The sequence below is a fragment of the Rhinolophus ferrumequinum genome, chromosome 7 (genome assembly GCF_004115265.2).
Source record: "Rhinolophus ferrumequinum isolate MPI-CBG mRhiFer1 chromosome 7, mRhiFer1_v1.p, whole genome shotgun sequence".
NCBI classification, from domain to species: Eukaryota; Metazoa; Chordata; class Mammalia; order Chiroptera; family Rhinolophidae; genus Rhinolophus; species Rhinolophus ferrumequinum.
Genome location: NC_046290.1, coordinates 99,455,770 through 99,471,846, shown reverse-complemented (window position 1 = coordinate 99,471,846; position 16,077 = coordinate 99,455,770). Strand labels below are relative to the sequence as shown.

Here is a 16,077-nt window from a genome sequence, read left to right as displayed (position 1 = left end):
TCGGTCTTTTTTTAAATACCAGTTTTATTGAGATGTAATTCACATACTATAAAATTCACCTACTTAAAGTACACAGTTCAGTCGGGTTTGTTTTTTTAGTGTATTCATGCAATTGTGCAATCATGACCATAATCAATTTTAGAACATTTTCATCAATCACCTCAAAAGAAACCCCATGCCATTAACAGTCACTTTCCATTTCCCCTCAACCTCCTCAGCCTAAGGCATCACTAATCTTACTTTCTGTCTGTACAGATTTGCCTATTCTGGACATTTCACATAAATGGACTCATACAATATATGGTCTTTTGTGACTAACTTCTTTCATTTAGCATAATATTTTCAAGATTCATCCACATCGTAGCATGTATCAGAACTTTATTCCTTTTTATGGATGAATAATATTTCATTGTGTGGATATGCCTCATTTTGTATATCCATTAATCAGTTGATGGACATCTGGTTTGTTTCCATTTTATTGGCTATTATGAATAATGCTGCTATGAAAATTTGTGTACATTTTCTTCTCATTAGACAGAGCTGTCTAAGGTACATATTCTATAGACCTCATTCTATAGATAACAAAAATCCTTCCAGGATGGTAGACAGCAATTTTGAACATAGCTGTTAGATTCCCGAGTGCATGCTTTCTCCAATCTATGTTCATAGAATTGAAATAATTGCTTTGACAGAACCTGGTATGGATATGTCTGTAGGAAGTATCAACCTTAGAAATAAAATTGTTATTTTACCAGGTTTATTCAGGAATAGTAGCGGAATTACAGATCGAGACGTGCAAGTTATGGCAAACCATGGGCAAGAGAACAAAGGAGAAGAGCATTACTTTATAGAGAAAAAGGAGGAAAATGAAAGGGGAAGCTGAAGGGAAGTCCATTGGAGGACAGCGAGAGTTCAGGGTGGTGATCGCTACTCATTGGCTGGGTTGTTGCTGGGTAAGAAGAAAATCTTCCTCCTGCTGGAGTAGTAAGTTTCTCTTTGTGAGAACGCCTTAGCTTCTTCCTCTGGGAATCTGCAAGGTGCGGTGTTTAGTGCCTGAGCGCTCCCCCTTCAGGGCTTCCCGGCTTCATTTTAATTGAGATTGCCTTTATTTATTTTCACAGAAAGAATTGTAAATGTGAACTGTTAATTTTCCATTGTGAAATTTCAGCCCTCTCCCCATTGTCTCCCTTCCTTGTTTGCCCTTTCCTTCTTTCCTAGTTTTCACTTATTTCTTTCAGGTATCAGTTCCCATTCCCTGTAGTAGGGGCAGAATTTACTGACTCATTTACACTTTTGGTGGAACGGCATATTGTTTGAATTTGATATTTGCATTTGCGCGTTATCTCCATTGCAGTGAAAGCTCTGCCGCCAGTAGCGGGCAAAGAAGTGGTATGTGAGGCAGTGGACGTGTGTGGCGGGGTCTCCCTGGGAAAGCTCGTTTGCTTGCTCTATCCCAGGGTTTCACGGATGAAGGCCACACACGTGAAGGGTTGGGGCTGCGCTTGGGCCGCCACCTGCCCGCAGCCCCCTCCAGCCAAGTCGGGCCAGGCACAACGTTGCCCCGGCAACACCCCACCCAGGCAGTAGGCGCCCTGGGAGTCCCTGCAAGGAGCGCACAGACGCACGGGCGCGGAGTTGCCCTCCGCGCCTCAAAGTCAGACCCACCCCCGGCCCTCAGAGCCTGCAGGACGCGGCGCAATTCGGAGCCCCGCCTCCCTCGGTGGGTAGCCTGCGGAATCCACGAATCAGAGAGAGCGACTCATCATCCGGGCCGGGCGCCAGGCAGCCAATCGCCGCACGCGTGTGATTCCGCGGTCTCCCGGGAGGCCGGTGGCTGGCGCTGAGTCGACGACAGCGGGAGTCGCTGCTGAGGCGGCTGCGGGCGCGGGTCGCGTCTGCGCTGCTGTGCTGGGCCGGGCTGGGCTAGCGGCTGCTGGCGCCTGGCGGTGAGGGCGGGCTCCGGGGGCGGGCGGAATAGCCCCCACCTAGGGCGGTGGGAGAAGCGGCTGAGCCCAGGATGCTGGGGAGGCGGTGCGGCGGCTCCTCACTCATCCCAGGTAAGGGGGACGCCGCGCTCTCTGCGGCTCCGCTCGGAGCGCCACCCCGGCCCCGCTGCCTGCCCGCCGCCGCCCACCGGGCTCCGAGCCCCGGCCAGCTCTGTCCTGGCATCCCTTAGCCCCACGTCGCTTTTCGCCGGCTCATCTCCGGGTCTGTCCCGGGCAGTTGTCCAGCCCCGCCCCCCCAAGCGTGGCGCCCCCTGTTGTGGCCCGCCCGGCTCCTGCACGCGCCCCGCTTCCCCCAGCGTCAGCGTTTCCGGGTCGCCCCCGCCAGGGTCGGCCTCCCGCCCCCTCCCCGCCTCTCCCCTCCCATTTCGCGGTGCTGACACCCCTTCCCAGCCCTGCAGCCCTGGGCGCTTTCCGCGGGTGAGACTCCATCCCTCCGGGGTCGGACTTTTGCCCTCACCTCTGCCCAGGCTTGGCTTCTGCGGCCTCACCCCTACATTTCACCCCCTAACCCGTTCCCCCATGTGCCCTTGCTCCCAGATGCCTTCCTTTCTTAACTCACCTCCTTTCCCCTCAGTTTCATCAACCACCATCGGTAACACGTTTTCCTGTCTTTTACACTTAAACCGTCAGACACTTTAATGCTCTCTTGTATGCCAGATCCATAGTTTTGATAACTTAATTCGTCTTTAAGTGAGCAGCAGCCATAACATGTGAAGTCCCTCTCCAGGAGTCTGGCACACAGTAGGCCTGGCACGTGGTGGACGCTCACGCATGTTGGTCTTTTAGACCTGCCAGGCCTTTGTACTCTCCAGATGGTGGTAGCAAGAGGTCCAGTATTCCAAAGGGATTACCCACTACCTGGAGAGTGGTATAGGCGATGGCAGGACGACTTAGTGAACTCCAAGTGTGATAGAGATGAAATTGTCAGTTACTTACTCCATGTATTTAGAACTGAATAATCTTTGTGTTATGTGTTTTATGTTTTATTATGTTTATATGTATTGTTTTATATTAATTGGTTTTGTAGAGGATTCTGAATGAGCTTTGCAATATAATTACCCCCTATTCCACTCCACGCCATCCAGTGTTTACTGAACCTTTCTTTTTCGGGAAGAAAGTCTCTGCCTCCTATCTGAAATAGCATTGTATGTAAGAAATGTTTAATGTGTTTATCTCTCAGCTGGATAGTCTAGTTTTGCAGTGAATTTTCATCCTTTAAGAGTGGAGGAATTAGGTTTAGATTTTTTGGAATCAACTGCTGAAGAGGTCGAAAATGCTTAGGAGCGACAGTTCTGACAGGTTTAAGAGTGAAAGAATAATTACATCCCCACTCCCAATGTTCCTGGCTATCAGAGGAAATAGGTATAGCCCATTTCCCCAAAGAGTAATATAAATTTGACTTTTTAAAATTATGAAAGTAATATTACTGGGCTCAAGCCATTCTTGCCACATTTGTTGTGATGGTCTCCAAGCCTGGATGAATCCAACAGTTGGCTTTTTTCTGCTCCTGGGATCTCCAGAGCAAGCTGAAGAAAATCATGTAACTGAAGGTGCTGTTCTAAACTTCTGGCTTCCAACTTCACTCTCACTCTGTGGACATGCTTTGACTTACCCCCCAGGTTCCTCTTATGTATGAAAACCTAAGTGGCTGTTTATAGGTTTTTACCATGCTTCTCTTGTCTTTGTCCTACTCTTGACTTCTCTTCATTGCTTATTTTTCCTCCTACATCACAGAAGAAATAGGTGGGCATCAGCCATGAACTCTTAAGGGTCTGTCATTTTTCTGTGTTCCTCCTGTACCTCTCTGATTTCTGGTTTTCTTTTGTTTTATCAGAGGAAGAGGGGTCCTACTTTCTAAGGCTGACATCTCTGATCTCCCTCTATATTCTCAGTTTTTCTCAGCCTGCATACATGCTCAGATTTCTACCATCCAAAACAAACAAAAAGATAAAGCTTCCCTTGATGCTTCCCTCTTTTTTTCCACCCTCAGATTAATGTGGTATTCCTTAGGGTTTCATTTTTGGTTCTTTTCTCTGTTATTTCTAATTTCTTTGTCTAATTACACTTCCTTTCATGGCTTCAAATAGCACCTGTATATTTATGGTTTTCAAAGATGTATATCCAGTCCCCATTTTTCTTGAACTTCAGATGTTCCTTCTTTTCATCTGTCTATTGGATAAATATACTTGGATATTTGGTACTTCAAACTCTGTTATCTTTTCCTTCCCTTTCCCCTTACTCATAGCCCCCTCAAGCACATACATCATAAACACTCCTATTTTAAGGTCTTCACCCTAGAAACCTTAGAATCCTGTTCTTCTCACATTAAGTCTATCGCAGATCCTATTGTTCCTACCTGAAATCGTTTTCTTTCTCTCCTCATTGCCAGAAGATTGGTTGACGCCTGGGCTATGTTTCTCCTGAACAGAGTCAGTCATTTTCAACCCAAGTACTATAAAATCACCTCGGAGCTTTTAAAGGGTAAGGCTGAAAGGGTCAAGACATCCACAGAGATTCTGCTTCAGTCAGTTTGGTGTGGTGCCAGACCTTGTCATTTAAAAAATGCTTCCCATGTGCTGATAATATGCAGCTAGGGCTGAGAACTGGCCTTAGAGCTCGAAGAGGGAGTGATAGAACCCTCAGGAATTATACTATTGAACTCATCCTTTAAAAATCAGGGTAAATGTCACTTTTGTTGACATGGTGAGTCGCTTACTTTCCTGGTATTTTGTATATGTACCTTATTAAAGTACATGTACCGATTAAAGTACTTAATCACATTTAAATTATTTCTCATGGGTCCATTTTTCTCCAAGACCAGGAGTTTCTTGAGGTCTGGGACCATGCCTAAAGGAAACTGTTTCTTGTACACTACACACAACACTTCTGGCACCAAATATGTGAGTTTTCCCCCCACATTAAGCAATTCTGCAACTCTCCAGACAACAACTGGGTGTCCTACAAATTAACTCAGTTATGACACTAACTACCTGGAGTTAGTACAGGACCTCACAGATTAAGGAACTGAGGCTCGCAGAACTCGGGAAAGCTCTTATCATTACCCTTTATTATAAAGGCTGTAACTCTGTAACAGCCAGATGGAAGAGATGCATACAGCAAGGTATGTGAGGAGGGGCATGGAGCTTCCCTGCCTTCTCTGGGTATGCCATCCTCCCAGAATGTCTATGTGCTTACCATCCTGGAAGCTCTCCCAAACCCTATAGTTAGGGTTTTTATGGAGGCTTTATTACACAGGCCTAATTGATTAAATCACTGACCACTGGAATTAACTTAATCTACAGTCCCTTTCTCCTTCTCAGAGGTCAGGGGTTGGTTCCTTTGGTAACCAGCCCCCAACCTCCAAAATAATGATGGAAAGGGGCTCATTGTGTATAACAAAAGACATTCCTCTCACTCCTATCAAGAAATTCTAAGGGTTATAAGAGCTCTGGGCTAGGAACCTGGGACGAAGACCTAATATATAATCTATAATAATTATATCACAATGCCTTATTTATCATTTTGTCACTGACTTGTACAGTACTTAGTATATATTAGAAACTTGATAAAAATTGGTTGAATGAATCAGTTTGGTAAATAACGTAAAACAGCTTGAATTCACAGTTTTGCAAGTTGACCAGCTGTTTCTTGGCTGGCTGTTTAACAGGTCACTCACATTTTCAGTCATTCTTGCCTCTTGAGTGTTTAATCCATTTACATTAAATGTAATTACCATTTACATTAGGGTTCACCTTTGACATTTTGCTATTTGTTTTCTATATGTCTTATGTCTTTAGTTTCTCTATTGCTCCATCACTGTCTTCTTTTGTATTAAATGTTTTCTAATACATATTTTAATTAGCTTATTACTTATTTTATAATTTTTCTTTATTTTCCTGGTGATTAGTTAATATCTTAAAACAATTTACTTCGGATTAATACCAACTTAATTTCAATAGCATTCAAAAACTTTGCTTTAATAGAGTTCTATTCATTTCCCCTTCCTTTGTGCTCTTTGTCATTCAGATTCCATATTTTACATAAAAAACCCAATGATAGTTTTAAAATTGTTGCTTTGTGCAATTGTCTTTTAATTCATTAGGAACAGAAAAGAGTTACAAGCAAAATTATGTCATTTTTATTTATGTGATTATCTTTATTGGTGCTGTTTATTTCTTCATGTGGATTTCAGTTACTGACTGGTGTCTTTTCATTTCAGCCTTAAAAACTCCCTTTAGTTCTTGTACAATAGCTCCTCCAGTGATGAATTTTCTGTTTTGTTTAGTGGGGATGTCTTAGTTTTTCCTTCATTTAAAAAAATTTTCTTTCATTTTTTTCAATGACAGTTAACATTCAATATTATTTTATATTTCAGATGTACAGCATAGTGCTTAGACATTTATGTAATTTACTAAGTGATCCCTGATAAGTCTAGTACCCGCCTGGCACCATAATAATTATTACTACATTATTGACTGTCTTCCCTATGCTGTACTTTACATTCCCGTGACTATTTTGTAATACCTATTATACTTAATCCCTTAATCTTTTTCACCCAGATCTCCACCCCCACTCCCCTTTTGCAACCATAGTTTGTTCTCTGTATTTGTGATTCTGTTTCTGTTTTGTTTGTTCGTTAAATTGTTCTTTAGATTCCACATGTAAGTGAAATCATGTGGTATCTGTCTATCTTTGTCTGACTTGTTTTACTTAGCAAATATCCGCTAGGTCCATCCATGTTGTTGCAATGTTAAGATTTCATTCTTTTTTATGGCCGAGTAATATTCCATTTTATATATGTACATATTCTTTACCCAATTATCTATTGATGGACTTTTGGTTGTTTCCATATCATGGCTATTGTAAATAGTGCTGCAGTGAACATAGGGATGCATATATCTTTTTGAATTAGTGTTTTGGATTTCTTTGGGTAAATCCCCAGTAGTGGAATTGGTGGGTCATAAGGTAGATCTGTTTTTAGTTTTTTGAGGAATCTCTATACTGTTTTCCAAAGTGGATATACCAATTTGCAATCCTACCAACAGTACATGAGTGTTCCCTTTTCTCTGCAACCTCGCCAACACTTGTTGTTTGTTGATTTATTGATGATGGCCATTCTGACGTGTGTGAGGTGATACCTCATTGTGGTTTTAATTGGCATTTCTCTGATGACTTGTGACATTGAGCGTCTTTTCATGTCTATTGGCCATTTATATGTCCTCTTTGGAGAAATGTCTATTCAGGCCTCTGCTCATTTTTAAATCAGATTATTTGTATTTTGGTGTTAAATTGTATGAGTTCTTTTTAAGTTTTGAATATTAACTTCTTATCTGATGTATCATTGGCACATATCTTCTCCCATTCAGTAGGTTGTCTTTTCATTTTGATGGTTTCCTTCATTGTGCAAAGACTTTTTAGCTTGAGGTAGTCCCATTTGTTTATTTTTTCTTTTGTTTTCCTTTCCTGAGGAGATGTATCAGCAAAAATATTACTAAGAGTAATGTCAGAGTGTTTCCTGTGTATATTTTTGCTATGGTTTTGGGTCTTACATTTAAATCTTTAATTCATTTTGAGTTTATTCTTGTATGTGGTGTAAGGTGTTCTAATTTCATTTTTTTTGCATGTATCTGTCCAGTTTCCCCAGCACAATTTATTGAATAGACTGTCTTTACCCCATTGTATATTCTTGCCTCCTTCATCATAGATTAATTGACCATATAGATATGGGTTTATTTCTGGGTTCTCTATTCCATTGAGCTATTTTTATGCTAATGTCTGTTTTTATGCCAGTACCATGCCATTTTGATTACTGTAGACTTAAAGTTTGATATCACCTAGCGTGACACCTCCAACTTTGTTCTTATCTCTCAAGATTGCTTTGGCTATTTGGGGTATTTTGTAGTTCCATATAATTTTAGGATCATTTGTTCTAGTTCTGTGAAAAATGTCATTGGTATTTTGATAGGGATTGCATTGAATCAATAGTTTGCTTTGAGTAGTATGGACATTTTCATGATGTTAATTCTTCCTATCCAGGAGCATGGTATAGGCTTCCATTTATATGTATCTTTTTTGATGTCTTCCTTCAATGTCTTATAATTTTTTTGAGTACAGGTCTTTTACCTCCTTGGTTAAATTTATCCCTAGGTATTTTATTCTTTTTGATGCAATTATAAATGGGAGTACTTTCTTAATTTCTCTTTATGATAGTTTGTTATATTTCTCTATATGATAGTTTGTTGTATTAAAATCTAACCAATTTCTGAATATTTTGTATCCTACTACTTTACTGAATTCATTTACCAGTTCTAGTGCTTTTTTGTGTGGAATTTTTAGGCTTCTCTCTATGTAGTCTCTTGTCATCTGGTAATGACAGTTTTACTTCCTTTCCAATTTGGATGCCTTCAATTTCTTTTTCTTATTTGAGTGCTGTGGTTAGGACTTCCAATACTATCTTGAATAAAAGTGGTAAAAGTGGGCATCCTTGTCTTGTTCCTGATCTTAAGGAAAATGCTTTTAGCTTTTGACCATGGAGTATGATGTTAGCTGTGGGTTTATCATATGTATGGCCCTTATTATGTTGAGAGATGTTCCCTCTATTCCCACTTTGCTGAGAGTTTTTATTATAAATGGGCACTGGATGTTGTCAAATGCTTTTTCTGCATCTATTGATATGATCATATGATTTCAATCTTTGTTTTGTTTATATGGTGTATCACATTAATTGATTTGTGGATATTGAACCAACCTTGTATTCCAGGAATAAATCCCACTTGTTCATGGTGTATGCTCTTTTTAATGTATTGTTGAATTCGGTTTGCTAATATTTTGTTGAGGACTTTATACCTGTGTTCCTCAGGATAATTGGCTTATAGTTTTCTTTTATTGTAGTGTCTTCGGTTCTCGAAACAGAATAATATGTAAAATGAGCTTGGGAGCATTTTCCTTTAATTTTTGGAATCATTTGAGTCTGATAGGTTCTAATTCTTTGAATATTTGGTAAAATTTGCCTATGAAGCCATCTGGTCCAGGACTTTTGTGTTTTGGGAGTTTTTTCATTCCTGATTCGATTTCATTAGTTGTCACCACACAGCAGCTTAACCATTTGTTTCCTTCTATCTGCCCCCAAAGAAAGGAGAGTCTGTAAGATGGATCCTTTTAGGGACTTTGCTAAGCCTTTGTGTTTGCACCTTATGCCTCCCTGTTTGGTCCCAGAAAGATGACTGGACAGTCTGTGACGAGTAAGATTCCTCACGGAAGGAACAACTCAAGCCAGACGCAGTCGCGTGGGGACCAACAGGAGAACCCACGGGGTTCACAGAAGTGGGCACAGCCCCCCACATTCCTCAGGCTAAGGAAAGCCTCAGCCTCTGTGGCTGCATTCCTTCCCCAAACCTGCAAGGGAAGTGATTCAATGAGGTGCTCTCCATCTATTCATATGCATGTAGGTTTTGTCCCTTGGCGAAGTTGAGACTTATGATCCAGCTGCCTGCAGGCAAGGGTGATTGACTTGAATAAGTTTCCTATTATGATGTATAAGATTCACAGATCTTGAGAGTGACAAGCTTTATCTCCTTTACTTCCCCACCAAACTAATAAAAGCTGATGCGAGGCACGATTCGGGGCTTCCAGTCCTTGAGACTGGGGGTCCCTTGGTCTGCTTAAACTCTATTCATGACTACTGTCTTTTCTTAACCCTGCGCCGCCCTCTTCTCTCCCCACAACTCACGTTGCGCGGGATGCGGCAATTAGTAACTAGTTTTGTTATAGGTCTGTTCAGATTTTCTGTTTTTCCTTGATTCAGTCTTGGAAGATTGTATGCTTCTTGAAATTTGTCCATTTCTTCCATATTGTGCAATTTGTTGGCATGTAATTGTTCATAGTAATTTCTTATAATCCTTTGTATTTCTGTGGTTTCAATTGTCACTTCTCTTTCATTCCTGAGTTTATTTATTTGGGTTTTCTCTCTTTTTTTATTGATGCATCTGGTGAAAAGTTATCAGTTTTGTTTATCTTTTCAAGAACCAGCTCTTGGTTTCATTGATCTTTTGTATTTTTTTTTTTTAGACTTCATTTATTTCTGCTCTGATCTTAATTATTTCCTTCCTTCTACTCAATTTTGGTTTTGTGTGTTGTTCTTTTGCCAGTTCCTTTAGGTGTAAGGTTCGATTGTTTATTTAAGAATTTTCTTATTTCTTGAGGTAGGCCTGTAATCCCATAGTTTTTGGGTTGTTGTTTTCATTTTCATTTGCCTCAAGGTATCTTTTGATTTCTTCCTTGATCTCGTTGTTAACCCATTCATTGTTTAGTAGCATGTTATTTAGCCTCCATGTGTTTGTGTTTTTCAGTTTTCTTTCTGTAATTCATATCTAGTTTCATGCCATTGTGGTTGGAGATGATGCTTGATATGATTTTAGTCTCATTAAATTTATGGAGACTTGTTTTGTGGCCTAACATACGGTCTGTCTTGTAAAATGTTCCATGTGCAGTTGAAAAGAATGTATGTTTTGCTTTGGGATAAAATGCTCTAAAAATATTAACTAAATCCATCTGGTCTAATAATGTCATTTAAGGCCACTGTTTCTTTGTTAATTTTCTGTCTGTATGATTTATCCATAGATGTTAATGGGATATTAAAGTCCCCTACTATGACTGTGTTACTGTCAGTCCTTGCCTTTATGTCAGTCAATATTTGCTTTATGAATTTAGGTGCACCTATATTAGGTGCGTAAATGTTTACAAGGATTATATCCTCTTGCTGGATTGATCCCTTAATCATTAGGTAATGTCCTTCTTTGTCTCTTATTATAGCCTTTGTTTTGAAGTCTATTTTGTCTCATATATGTATTGCTACCCCACCTTTTTGTTTTGTTTTCATTTGCATGAAATGCCTTTTTTTCATCCCTTTCAGTCTGTGTATAATTTTCAATCTGAAATGGGTCTCTTATAGACAGCATATATATGGGTCTTGTTTTCTTATTCATTCATCCACCCTGTGTCTTTTGATTGGAGCATTTAAGCTACTTATATTTAAAGTGAATAGTGATAAGAATGTAGTTATTGTCATTTTATTTTACATACTTATGTTGTTTTTCTCCCTTCTTAAAGAGGCCTCTTCAACGTTTCTTTTCTTTTTTTCCCCCACTTTCCCAAACTTTATTAAAGAAAAAGCAATGATGATAAATCTCTAGAACATAGTCAACTTTCTGGAATTCTTCTTTCGAAAATGTGACATTTGATTTCCAAACACATACCAGAGCATACATGGTTCCCAATTGTGCTAAGTAGGTGAGAGGCTGAAATCCTAAAACGTTCATCTTCCAAATTTCCTGTCTGTGGTCTATCATTGGGTTGGCAATAATTTCCTGAATAGCTACTATGGCTTTGTTAATTTTTGTCTGTAGCTCTCTGAGCTCTTCGATATGTAGCAAGCGCAGAATTTGAGCAGTTTCATTAAGAACTGCATCGTTTTATAAGAAACTCTCCTGTATCCAAACCAAGAATATGCTTGTCTAAAGCAACAAAGCAACGGGCAAGCCTTCTTTTGTTTGATTTGCTTTAGCAACTGCATTCTGTGTTAGGCGCTCCTGGACCAAATTGTGAATTGCCTTAAGCTTTACCAGGTAATCATTATGACGCTGAATCTGAAGTTTAGCCAAAGCCATTACACTGGCCTTAAAATCAGGATTATTTCCATCCAAACTGATCAATAGCTCTGCGTTTTGAGCTGCATTGTCAGCATTTTTTGTATTATCTCCATATTCAAGCCTAACAGCTAAACCAAGAAGCCAGTCAATTGTTTTTACTGATCTTGAATCTTGAAAAGACAATTAACATTTCTGAGATACTTTTCAAAGAATTTAGGCCAGTTACTGCTGTGGATGTTTCTTAAATTACCTCTGTCTTCAATCTTGTAATGTCTGGTTTTTTGGTCTTCAAGCCAAACAATAAAGTTTCCAAATTTTGTTTCATCTTTGTAATTGAAGCCAGTAGGATTGTGGTAGTCGAGGGCCGTCAGCTTGCGGAGAAACATACTAGTTCCCACTTCTCGGTCTGGTCCCTTAGGCTTTGGATGGGAGAGGAGAGGTGAGGAGGTGCAGGCAGTGCAGGCACGGGCAATGTAGCGAGAGGGCTGGCCAACATGTTGTACTGGTTTTGTGGTGGTGAACTACTTTAGCTTTTTCTTGTCTCGGAAGCTCTTTATCGCTCCTTTGATTTGAAATCATGGCCTTACTGGGTAGAGTAATCTTGATTGTAGGTCCTTGCTTTTCATCACTTTGAATATTTTCTGCCAATCCTTTCTGGCCTGCAAAGTTTCTGTTGAGAAGTCAGCTGACAATCTTAGGGGAACTCCCTTGTAGGTAGCTAACTGCTTTTCTCTTGCTGCTTTTAAGATTCTCTGTTTGTCTTTAACATTTGCCATTTTAATTGTGATGTCTCTTGGTGTGGGCCAGTTTGCATTCATCTTGTTTGGCACTCTGTGCCTTCTGGACTTGTATGTCTATTTTCTTTGCCAGGTTGATGTTGTCCCACAGGCCCTTTAAACGATCCTCAGTTTTTACAATTCTTTTTTCTTTTTTCCGTTCTGATTGGGTGTTTTCTGCTACCATGTCTTCCAAATGGCTGTTTTGATCGTCTGCTTCATCTGATCTATTGATTCCTTCTAGTGTATTTTTTATTTCAGTTATTGTAGTCTTCATTACTGACTTTATAAAAATGGTTTTTATGTCTTTTTTTAAATGTTTATTATGTCTTTGATGAAGTTCTCACTGAGTTGATATATTCTTCCCTTAAGTTTGTTGAACATGCTTACAACCAGTGCGTTGAACTCTGTACCTGGTAGATTGCTTGCCTCCATTTCATTTAGTCCTTTCATTTGGGACATGTTTCTTTTTCTCCTTATTTTGGCCTCTTCCCTGTGTTTGTTTTTATGTATTGGGAAGATCTGTTCCATCTCCCAGTCTTGGGAGGGTGGCCTTGTGTAGTAGGTGTTTTGTGGGGCCCAGTGGCACAGTCTCACTGGTCACTGAGCTGGGGGCTGCAGGAGTGTCCCTTGTGAGGGTTGTGTGTGCCCTCCTGTTGTAGTTCAGCCTTGATTACTGCTTGCATCTCAGTGGGTGGGGTGACCCTCAGGCTGACTGACTGAGAGGACTGTCCATGCAGACAGCGAGTGCTGACCCCATGAGGCAGGATTTGCCCCAGTGTGGCTCTGGTGCCTGCTGAGAGCACCCTTTGGGTGTGCCATTTAGGAGGTTATTGGGTGGTTCTCTGTTGTGGTGTGAGGAGGCCGACCCCTGGGTTTGGTGGTTCTGGGGCCTCTTGGGAGGGGCGTGGTGCAGGCTGAAGTCATCCACTGCCTGTACCTGGTCCGGGGCCACCTGGTAGGAACTACAAAGTAATCCATGGTTGGCAGCTGCCTGTACAAGGCCCAGAGTTATGTGGGAGAGATTATGCTGTTATCCGAGTCTAGTTGCCACCTGTGCTGAGTCTGGGATCACTCAGCAAAAGGCACAGGGCACACTGAGACCAGCTACCACCTGCCTGGGGCCTAAAGACCTTGGGGCATTTTGAAGAAAGCCTGCAGTGTTAGCCAAGTTTCTTTTTAGGCACAGCCAATGAAAGTGCTAAGGGCAGTGTGTGAGTTAGGTGATGTGGGGTCTCAGGGAGTCACCAGAGTGGAGTGAGTGGTGTTCACCTGGTTTAATGCAGATTCAGTTTTGGTGCCTGCTTGCCCCTGCATATGAGGGGAGGGCTCAACACAGAGAGAATGGTGGCCCTCATCTTGAAACCATACAATTCAGTTTCTCCCTTTATGTCTGTGGTACTTTTCCAGCTGCGTTTCCTTCCCTGGAGCTCGGTGAATGCCCATGGGCAAGTGAGTCTCTGTGTGGGCAGCAGCCCTTGGTCTCTCTGATTTAGGATGGAATCACTGCCAATCTTCACAGCCAGCTGTTGTAGGTACTACACTTCCCAGTACTGGATCCCTGGGCTGAGTAGCCTGATATGGGGCTGGGTGCCCTCACTCCTCAGTGGAGACATGTGTAGCTAAGATATCCCTCCCGATTCTCAACTGCCACACATGGGTGTGGGATCAGCCCGTTTGGCATCTCTACCCCTCCTACTGGTCTCGACATGGCCTCTTCTTTATATCCTTAGTTATAGGAGTTTCTCCGTCATTTTTTAAGGGTAGTTTTCCTGGATATACAGTTATTGATTGATACTCCTTTTCTTTTAGCACTGTGAATGTGTCATCCCATTGCCTCTGGCCTCTTGGTTTTTGATGAGCAATGAGCTAGTTATCTTTTTTTTTTTTTTAAAGTGCCATATTTATTGTAGATTTTATGTATTTCTTAACCATTTAATATGTGCTACCATTTTTTTTTAATAATTAAATGAATTTATCCCATTTAAATATAGAACTAAGTTTAGACCACTTTGGGAATTCGAATTACAAAACAAATGTAAATATTATAAATCTTGATGAAGAATAAATAATACAAAAGTAAAAGTGTAGGAGGAAGGAAGGGGGAGTGAGAGGCATAAGATGAGAGGTAAATTTTTTTTTTCCTTAGACGTTTATCACTTATATCCCTCACACTGTGGACCTCCTTCCCCCATCCACTAGCTCTCTGACATCTCACCGAGCCATCACATTTCCACTTTCTCCACTCCCAATGCTGTACTCCGCCTCTTGTAAGCGTATACATACATATACATACATACATATATATATAATATTATAGTTGGCATTCATTATTGTTCAGCCTCAGGTATACAGTGCTGCAGTGATCAGGCATCTGCATCTTCCCTGAGGTGGTCTCCCAAATGGGACACGTATGCATCGGATACCCTACAAAATCTTTTCAACATTATTGATTACGTTCCCCAGATTAATTTTCAAAACCCCATGGCCATCTTGTGGTTACTGACTGTTTTCTAATCCCCTCACCTTCCCCCTTACCCCCACCCCCCCGCCCATCTAGCAACCCTCAGTTTTTCCTTTTTGTTTCCAAAACTGTTTCTGATTTGTTCATTCATTTGTTCTTTTCTTTAGATTCCGCATATAAGTGAGATCATATGGTACTTATCTTTCTCTGTCTGACTTATTTCACTTAACGTAATGTTCTCTAGGTCCATCCATGTTGTTGCAAATGGTTAAGATTTCTTTCTTCTTTATGGCTGTGTAATACTCCATTGTATAAATGTGCCACATTTTCTTAATCCAGTCATCTACCGATGGGAATTTCGGTTGTTTCCATGTCTTGGATATTGTGTATAGTGCTGCAATAAACATAGGAGTTCATAAAGATTTTTGAATTGGAGTTTTGGATTTCTCTGGACTGATACCTAGGAGTGGAATTACTGGATCATAGGGTAGTTCCATTTTCAGATTTTTGAGATACCTCCATACTGTTTTCCTTAGTGGCTGCACCAATCTGCAATCCCACCAACAGTGCACAAGCGTTCCCTTTTCTCCACATCCGCGCCAGCACTTGTTGTTTGTTAATTTATTGATGATAGCCATTTTGACTGGGGTGAGGTGGTATCTCATTGTGGTTTTTATTTGCATTTCTCTGATGATTAGTGAGGTTGAGCATTTCTTCATATGTCTGTTTGCCATCTGTATGTCCTTTTTAGAAAAATGTCTCTTCAAGTCCTCTGCCCATTTTTAATTGGGTCGTTTGTTTTTTTGGAGTTGAGTTGAGTGAGTTTTTTTATAGATTTGTGATATTAATTCCTTATCAGATATATCATTGGCAAATATCTTTTCCCATTCAGTAGGATCCCTTTTTGTTTTATTGATGGTTTCCTTTGCTGTGAAAAAGCTTTTTAGTTTGATGTAATCCCACATATTTATTTTTTCTCTTACTTCCCTCGCGCGAGGGGATATATCAGTAAAAATCTTACTCCGGGTAATATCTGTGAAGTTTCGTGCTATATTTTCTTCTAGGTATTTTATGGTTTCAGATCTTACATTTAAGTCTTTAAGCCATTTTGAATGTATTTTTGTATATGGTGTAAGGAGGTGGTCTAGCTTCATTTTTTTGCATGTGTCTGTCCAGGTTTCCCA

The 16,077-nt window shown here is 40.7% G+C and overlaps 1 protein-coding gene across 4 annotated transcripts in view; it reads left to right on the top strand.

Moving 5' to 3' along the window:
* Positions 1 to 1,794: 1,794 nt before the first annotated feature.
* The window catches only part of TPST1 (tyrosylprotein sulfotransferase 1), a 189,196-nt gene continuing 174,913 nt past the window's right edge, over positions 1,795 to 16,077 (top strand). For 3 of the 4 annotated variants that reach the window (XM_033110988.1, XM_033110987.1, XM_033110989.1), the window contains exon 1: positions 1,795 to 2,057. The gene's annotated coding sequence lies outside the window, so the exon portion shown is untranslated. The remainder of the gene's footprint in view (positions 2,058 to 16,077) is intronic. The other variant, XM_033110986.1, reaches the window with a different exon arrangement.